The sequence below is a fragment of the Dreissena polymorpha genome, chromosome 13 (assembly GCF_020536995.1).
Source record: "Dreissena polymorpha isolate Duluth1 chromosome 13, UMN_Dpol_1.0, whole genome shotgun sequence".
NCBI lineage: Eukaryota > Metazoa > Mollusca > Bivalvia > Myida > Dreissenidae > Dreissena > Dreissena polymorpha.
This window is the reverse complement of record NC_068367.1, coordinates 29,543,389-29,551,329: the sequence shown is the minus strand read 5'-3', so window position 1 is coordinate 29,551,329 and position 7,941 is coordinate 29,543,389. Positions and strand designations below refer to the sequence as shown.

General features: G+C 34.1%; 1 pseudogene; it reads right to left on the bottom strand.

Moving 5' to 3' along the window:
- Positions 1 to 4,431: 4,431 nt before the first annotated feature.
- On the bottom strand, positions 4,432 to 4,555 carry LOC127856695 (small nucleolar RNA snR44; annotated as a pseudogene).
- Between the last annotated feature and the right edge of the window lie 3,386 nt (positions 4,556 to 7,941).

Sequence of the window (7,941 nt, the reverse complement as noted above, 5' to 3'; positions counted from 1 at the left end):
ATCTTACAGCTAATTGGCCCCACCTACAGCAAAATATGCTTTATAGGTTGAAAATAAAGTTATTTGTCTGAAGAACTAGTGCTATTAACTCATCAGCTATGTTGCTCCACTGGCCGCAATTCTGTAAACATAGTGTATATATGGAAATACCTAGTCTACCATCTGCACCGCACCACTACGTCCACTGTAAAAATACACAGCTAAGTTAGTACTTTAACGAACAAACTGAAATTCATGTGTTAATTAAACAATTAATTAATCAGTATGATGACTCACATTGAAATCATGTCCAGTGCACCAGTCAGAGCAAGACAGCTAGCGGATTGTTGACCATCTACGGCTCAAGGACAAACGGTCAGGCCTACAAACAAAGAGAAAAATGGCATAAATGGGTTGCATGCATGTAATTTTGCATATTTTTCATCTTGCTCTCCACCTGAAACTTCAATCTATGGACATAATAATATTTACATTAAAGATTTGTTGGAAATGTTACCCTTACTTGTCCATACCAGGTCCCCCACCCATCCGGAACAGTCCAAAACCACCTAAAACATCCATTTGGACCAAAATATTGACACCTCTCATCTATTTTAGCACCCAAATCATCAAAACATTCATTAAAATTCATTTTCTACTTGTCTCGCTTGCAGACGAATCCATGTGACCTTGACATTGCAGTAAATGTGCTTTTTAAAGGTTATATTACACTAATTCCGATTCCCATAGGGTCCCATTATAAAACTGACAACTTTCACAGCATTTTTCTTGCCTTTCCGACGTATCAATTTTTCCGAACATGGTATCATTTTAAAGATGGATCTGTCATCTTCCAATAATTGCAATCAAAAACATACCGTCTCGCAACTTCTAAGAAAGTAAATCGCTGTCGAATGAACCCACCGTAGAAAAACGTGTTTCGGAATCCTAATTTCGACAAAAGCCCCACACAATAGAAAACACACCCTCAAAAGTTCATCTTTTAAGTTAGCTTCCAATCCAAGGCATCAAAGTACTCCAGACACATACAGGATATTACAAATAACCACAAAAGACATGTCTCACATTGTTAAATGGCTTATATTCATGAAGAGAAAAGGAACTCTTTAGAAATAGGCACTACTTTCGAATGAACCACGGAGGGATACACAATGATTTAGTGTAATGTAACCTATATAAGAGAGCACCGATTATTCAACGGATGAATTTCTTTCTAAAGTCTAAGGCCGTCATTACATGGTCTTGGTTGTCTTGGAAAACTAACACATTGATACATTAAAAAAGCATTTAATTAAATTAGATGCAATATTTTTCATTTGATTATTTGCATCAATCTTTAAATCGTGTATGCCTTTGCATTCCAGTGTTTAATTGCCCCTTTGTTCTGCATAATCCGATTATCTCGTTTTGATCAGATATTGTCCAGACTTAAATAACCACATGGTGTCATAAACCACACTGGGTGGCAGATGACAATCTGGTCATTAAACACAATTGATGATGCCACCATGTCTCATCTTCCTGGTAGTATTAAGCAGTCATTTGGTAAGATAATTTACCTCCGACATACTAAACAGTTGCGTAAATAAGATATGTTACATATTTTACAAATTAAAAGTTATGTCCAATATAGAATATCAGAAATTGTACACCGTAAAGATACTAGCCCGTTTAATTTATGAAAAAATTAAGTATTTAAAATAAAAAATAAAAAAATAAAACATTTAACGTATTTAGCGGGTAACGGTTAATTAAAACTACGTCATTCCGTATGAAGATTTGATGTTACGGCAATGCACGAACGATATCATAAAACAATAAATTACATTTGACACCAAACAGAGGTAAAAAATATTTTAAAAAATATATATGTATATAAATATGTGTGTGTTAAAATGTTAGATATGTGTCACTCATACTCACTAGTAACGAGTTTTCAATATACATGAGTACACAGTTCAATTTGCATCATATGAAGTTGTGTTTTTTCAGTTGTATGTTAATATTCCTCGACAGCGTCATTCTTTGTACAAAACCCATCAAATTAAAATTACATGTAAATACTGTCATGTCCTTTGCTTTTAATATGGCTTTGTAGTATGTTTATTTTCAAAGCACTCCTTACACTTTCTAACACTCATTTATTTATCACACTAGCGTCCTCATGCCATTGATAATTATATTTTTATAATTAGATGTATTACTATTGTAATTTATTGAAGCTTTTCTGCAAAAAAAATATTACGGCTTATGCATAGAGCTCTTTATTGTGTCAAATTGTCGGCCTTTCAGTCTTCAGATAATCTTTAATTTGATGCTTATGCCGCGTTTTTAAAGTTGCAAATAAATGTATTAATAAATTCGTTTGGCGCTTAATAATATATTTTTGAAATATTATTTAGGTGTTTTTTTTTATCGGATTTTTTTGTGTGTGGATTAATTGACTAAACATTTGGTGTCGTTATCCATATGTTTTGCGTTACTTCAAAGACCTATAAAATACAATTTTTAGTATTTTTAGCTTTAAAGCTGTTAAATGATTCAACGATGAAAATAAAGATATATCACATAGATCGCATTCTCTTCATCTTCCGAATAATCACATAAAAGGTCGTCAAGATCAATATCACTCTCTTATGATAAAAAGCTCGTTTTTTAACGTGACAAAATTCCATCTAAAAAAATAAATATAAATCAAAACCACAATTTTTTATCTCTGATATCAGTTAGAACAAGAAAAATAATGGAAGGCGTATCAATAATATCATACTTAACATAATATGTAATGATTTTGGAATGTAGATTTTTACCAAATGAGATCAATTACAAACAATTAGCGGTAATTAATTGCGCGAGAATCTTTTATAAGTATTAATTAAAATATAATCTGCTTGATGTTGCGGCTATTAAAATCAACACAACAATATTGTTTGTGAAACGTTAAAAGTAACAAGTCTAATCAAAGACATGGTATGAGCGACTGAACCAGCAAATTTTCGCCGATGATTACCACTTGATTACAGATAAACAAAAACAAATACACGAAAGCATTTTAAACATTTTATTTGTAACAATCAATTTCAACTTCAAACAATCATTTAAACAACAAAAATGTGATAAACGCATCACATTAATTCATTAAGTAATTTATTTATCCGACAACGGTGAAGCGGGTATTCTCTACGTCTTTGGCTTTTGGAATCGCAGACTCGCACAAGTTAGCAGAAGTGTAATGGCGGACAGTCACGTGACTGACGATATGGCGGCGGTCAATTTATCGATTATGGAACGGTCTATATTTCGGCAACTAAGTTACGCGTGTACTGCTCTTTGAATAACACAATACAACGAAATGTATAACACATTTACTTTCATTCCGTATTTTGTTATGGATTGGAACGTTGACACCAAAATGTTTTCATAAAATGACTGAGCAAAACAAAAACACGAATCTGATCACATCGTTACGTAATTTTCTCCTATCAATTTTTCATGAACAGAATGTGTTTAGTTAACAACTGAGCAATTCTACATGTTTATCACGGGATGTTGACACATACTATCCAAGCGTATTTCTAATAGAGCTTTGAAATTCCAAACGTCTGTGAAATCGCGGTGATCTATGCGAACATAGCTGTCGCAATCTGTTATCGCATAATTTATCTCCGGTTAATTGACCTTTGATTTGACCTTTTCACCTTCGAATTCATATAAAAAACGAGCCCCATGGAGTTTCGGTTATCGTGTAGTGTGTCGAGGTGTTGACACTGGCCCGGCTAATCACGTCGAAATCCATTAATTTTATATGATAATAAGCAGGTTCGGAGCTTTATTGGACAAAGGTTAAAAGTCACATTTTCTTATAAACAATTTTGCATTGTAGTAATTTGTCAATTTCCATGACCCAAATTGTGCACCAACTGCATTGTTTGTCTTCTATATTAAAAGACATTCACACAAAACGCTGTCTTAAGCGAATCTTTTTCGTTTTTGCTGACTTATAACCACAGTTTAAAACGTTCTTAGGCTATTATATTGTTAAGTTTTCACATTCATATAAAATAATTTTATCTTTTATATATATACAGACGGGATATAATATTAAATACACAATACGCTGATGTTTTGAAAATGATAGAAATGATCAATACGACTGGTTTTGAGCACACTATAACTCAAATGAAACTTGATGGCAATCTATTAAAATCGTTTACATAATGTTCATATTTTCTTTGTTTTCCCTTTCAGTGCTGCATGTAAATTATGAACTGCTTTCCTCTCGTAAGGTTGAAAATTGCACCGACACTCATTTGTTTTAATACTACAAATGTGTACAACTATTAACCGACTGGTGTTGATGTTGATGATGATGTGGTTGTTAACGCTTAGAATACCTAACCAAGAGAAAAAACATCCATGGTGCATCGATGTAATTGATGTTTAAATCTATGGTGTACGAACTGGTCCAAAACTATTCTAAACTGTCCGGGACAGTTTAGAAACCGTCCGGGACGGTTTGTAAACTGTCCCGGACAGTTTAGTAAACTGTCCCGGACAGTTTACAAACTGTCCGGGACGGTTTAGGAAAGTTTTGGACCGTTCGTGCGCATAAACCGTCCGGGACGGTTAAAACTGTCCGGGACAGTTTAGTAAATAATTGTATATATAAGTCGCGTTCTGAGAAAATCGGCCTTAATGCATGTGCGTAAAATGTCGTCCCATATTAGCCTGTGGTGTCCGCACAAGTTAACCAGGGACGACACTTTCCGCCTAAACCGAATTTTTGGTAAGAAAGGACTTCTTTTAAACGAATAATACAATAAAAGTGGAAAGTGTCATCCCTGATAAACATTTGCGGACTGCACTGGTAAATCTGGGACGACACTACGTACGTGCATTAAGCACCTTTTACGCAGAGCAATGCTAATGCTTGTGTAAAAGTTTTAAATTGATTACGAGAAATCCAATGTGGTAGTGGTTGCAGTAATGGTGATAGCAGAGACAAATGCGGCCAATATGCAGTCGATACAATTAGCCGAGATTAATTGTACGTGATCATCATTACAAATGAAAAGTTCACATTTTCAAATGATAATACGTTATTTAAAACCAAATGATGCTCAACAATACTTTGGTGGCCGTTACGGTTGCCCTTGTGCATCACGGTGACCCAGTGTCGCGTACAGATGTCGCTAAAATAAATGAACTGTCAAAGACACAACGTGTTGCATTCTACTTTTTTTATTGACAGTAATAGGACAATCAATCAGGTATTGACGAAACTATTCTAGAATGGCAGTCAACCGAAAATTAAACCGCGCTGCCGTGCAAAAGTACATAGCTGTCGACACGTAGCGTTCATTATATCGTAAATAATAGACAGGTTTAAGAGTATGCGCCTATTTGAAAAATAATAATTTTGTTGAACTTGTGTTGTCGTATATACCTTTCCATCTTTTCCGAACACCGTTCGATAAGTGCGTTGTATTTGTGTAAGTCTACATCGAGGTCATTGTGCTGTTGTTTATAAAGAAGTAAAAGAACCGAAGACATGGTGTATGATGACGATGATGATGCTGATGATGACAACTATGATGATGACACGTTTTTTTATCCTATTGCCATGACAACCATTTGCATGATTAGAAACATAACCACGTGTTCCCGCCATTAAAAACATGGAAACAGTATGCGTGTTTATTATTACTTATATGTGCCTGTACCCTTTGAAACACGGGCTTTGTTTATCTTATAAACAAGAGATATTCCACATATGACCGCCGGCCCAGCTAGCCGTGCCTGTACCCTTTGAAACACGGGCTTTGTTTATCTTATAGAACAAGAGATATTCCACATATGACCGCCGGCCCAGCTAGGCAACCGAACGTGAGAAATCAAGGATTTGCCTATGGAGGTTTATCATTTATCTTTTCAGACATGTAGACACTGTTGTCGAACCTGTTGTTTCTCGTCGGATCGGGTTTGTTTACATTAACCCGAGTTGATTTCCCGCGGAAGGTTGAATTGCAAAGTGGGGTAGATTGTAAATTTGATATTAGATTGTTAAGGCCATCATTTTTATATGTTCTTTTTTACTGGACCGCCGACCCTAATTTTTGCCAAAATGAAATAAAAATAACCTTAATTTTATTTTCCTTTTTCCCGCCGACCGTGCAATTTCATAACGTTGAAAAATAAAATTTGCCAACGATTTTTACCTATTCCCTGAAATGCCCGGATAAAAAAAATGGACTTAACCCTAATCTTGCTTAGTATCGGCTTTTTCATTGGTCGTTTTTATTGAAAACAATTGCCATTAGCAAAGATCGAGCTTGTCGAGTCCTCGCCGAACGACCACTGACTTACGTATTGTTCGCGGATGTAGCCGACTACGATTTTACGTCGCTTTCACACATCCCTCTCTATATTGCGTAAGATACCGACGACAGTCAATTTATCCCGATTGAGTACACACGTCCAAGATGTTCTGCAAGCAGACGGACAATTTGCGATAAGCGGCGGAAATGATAAATAGCATTCAAATTGACAACGAATATCATTTGGTTATTAGGGAATAACTTAATGCGTGTGTCATTTAACGCAAAATACTATGTTTGAGATAATAAACAACAAATATTTATTAGAAATATGCAATGTGAATGTGCGTCAGGGAAACCAGTGTTGGAAAATTGGAATTCAGTCTACTCACAAAGTTAAAGCATTTAAGATGAGTATCGTTCAAAAATGGAAAGACAAACAAAATATGATTTATATGTTACTGGATCTGTGTATAATCAGATTCATATGCATATCTTGCTTTATTATGTTTGTCACGCTGTACAGTTTACTGAAATAGCATTGAACTGAGGATGTAAAGTGCAAGATATTGAAACGTAAACAAATAAAATATATTATTTAAACTCCATTTAATACATCATTAACACACCAAGAACACTAAAGCGTGTTTTTTTATTTGTTAATGTTTTTACCATGATATCTAACTTTTTAAAAATGCTGAATTAGATTAATACTCTTAAAGAGGTTGTGATTAAATGGTTTATTTAAGAATCTAAAGATTATTGCAAGTTTATTATGCACGTGGAAATATATTAACTTAACGTTGTCTTCATTGTAAGAAGACATTAAAGCAACACTTCATAATTAAAAAATGCTCTCAAACATGCACCTAACAATTTTAATTCTGTTCTTATAATCATATTTGTAATGTTTATCGCGCTATTTTTCCCAATTTCATGGTTTATCGCGCTAATTTTCATAATCCAAATGACACAGGCTGTAACAAAAAAAGCAAAATAAATCACTGACTTTTGTTTAGTGTATATATCAAACAGCACTTGATAGAAAGCCCTCACACTTATTGCTCATCCTTAACATAATGCTTGTTTGCTTGCTATCACACTGCTTGATAGTTAAAACTGCATATTAAAATTTAATTTTTAAATAATGAACATCATACAAAGTAAAAAAAACAAACTTATAATAGATGAGATGTATTCCACAGCAAACCAGCATTTTTAAAGATGGCATTGCAGGCATGGGACTTTCGAGGTGCTACATGTAGGAAATCTAGTGTTAGAAGTACAACAACATCACCACTACTACACTATACTACAGTAACACTACACGCCTGGCGTATTTAGTCTCTATTAAAGTAATATACATGCAAAAGGTGCTTTTACCTATAAATATATATATAAAAGTATGTCTACTAGTATAATAAAAAGCTTCTACGCCAGTGTAATGAGATATATAAACCACTTAAAAGTATACAGTACATAAGGTTAAATTGGCTGAGATTTTTATTTTCAAAAATATATCGGATTAGACAGTTTTATTTTTTATTTTTTTTGGTCGACTACTCACTTTTCATGCTTTTATTTTTATTTTTATTTATCCCCCCCGACTCAATTTTTTTGAAAA